This window comes from Pygoscelis adeliae, unplaced genomic scaffold (assembly GCF_000699105.1).
Source record: "Pygoscelis adeliae isolate BGI_AS28 unplaced genomic scaffold, ASM69910v1 Scaffold290, whole genome shotgun sequence".
Classification (NCBI taxonomy): Eukaryota; Metazoa; Chordata; class Aves; order Sphenisciformes; family Spheniscidae; genus Pygoscelis; species Pygoscelis adeliae.
In genome coordinates, this window is record NW_008823965.1 from 454,282 (window position 1) to 455,735 (window position 1,454).

Below are 1,454 nucleotides of genomic sequence, written 5' to 3' on the forward strand. Positions count from 1 at the left end.
GAGTGTCCAAGGGGCAGCGCGCAGGCGGGGCCAGAGGGGTTTGCCTTTCCCCGGACGCTTCCAGCGAGGGAGAGGATCAACAGGAGGGACCTGCGGGAGCGGGGCAGGGGCTGGCCGGCGGTGCCAGGTAACTGCCGGAGGAGGAGCAGGGGATGGTCCTTCCTCACTAACCGTCTCGCTGTAGCAGGTAAATGCATAATAAAAGCCTGAAACCCTGGATGAGATCCGTGCCCGACACAAAGGTGTACGTGAGGCTTAGGCTTGTGACTCCAGGGAGAGGTACAGCATCTTCGCCTGGGCGCTGGGTTGCTGGGGGCACCTCCTGAACCGTAGCCAGCGCGGCTCGGAAGGCTGGCTGCTGGCCCGGGGGGAGCGCCCCGCCCCCCCCCCCCCCCCCCCCTGCCGCTGCTCTATTTACCGACACTGCTGCTGGAGTCCCCGGGGACCAGGCCTTTCCCAGCTGCAGGCTGTGGCTCTGTGCTACAGAAGTGACATCATGCCTGGTGTGGCAAAAGAGAGATTGCAGGGCGCCTGGATCGGCCTGTGGAGAGGGCATCGTCAGCCCTGGGTCATGCTTGGTGTCAAAGGCGGGCAGTTTCCGCACACGGTGCATTGAAACCGGTCCCCGCAGGGAGCAGGGGTAACTCAGCTGGTCTGTGTTGTTGCTCTGGCCTCTGGCTAAGGGTGTAGCAGCTTCCTCTTCTGCGGAGCACTGTGCTGAGGTCTGGGGTCAGAAGGTGAAATGTCAAGGGTCCTTTGTCTTGTGCTTCTCCACAGAAACTTTGGGTTCGATCCAGCAAAGTCAGAGAAGTTTGAGATGAAGTAGCCATGGAGCAAGCTATGGGTCTGTAGCATAAGATTTTAATGCTGATTTTTTTTAAGTCAAAAGAACTTGAAATGTTCCGGTTTAGAATGTGATTTTAATGATGTAGAAAGAGAAGTTGAGTCCTCGCCCCCTTCCCCCACAGTTTACTGGAGTGGATCTGCCCCCGCTTTCTTCTGGCCTCTGTATTAAAGTACAGAAAGAGGAAGGCCCGTCAAATCAGTGTTCTTAGCTTGCAGACAGCAGTTAAGCAAGGGCCAGGAGGGTACACCTGCCTTCCTGACACTGCCTTCCTCAGGGCCTACTACCTGCTCCAGATAAGGATTTTCTGCTAATGTGTTTACAGTTACTTAAAGCTTATGCGGGGTAACACAGAGAGGCCTTTGCTGAGTTAGGCGGTTGTAAACAAGCAGATACTGAGAGAGCTCTACTTATAATCCATGAGAGGATTCTGTCTGGAGAGGATGTATTTTGTGACTTCATTCTTGCAGAGCACTCCCATTGATTTTGTTGAAGATCTCATCGCGTTGGGATCCACGCCTCTGGTTTCTTGTAAACATCGTTTGCTGTGTAACGGCAGTGCTTGAATAGGGAATTAAGACGTTCTCCTTTTCTCACTGGGTCCCTAATT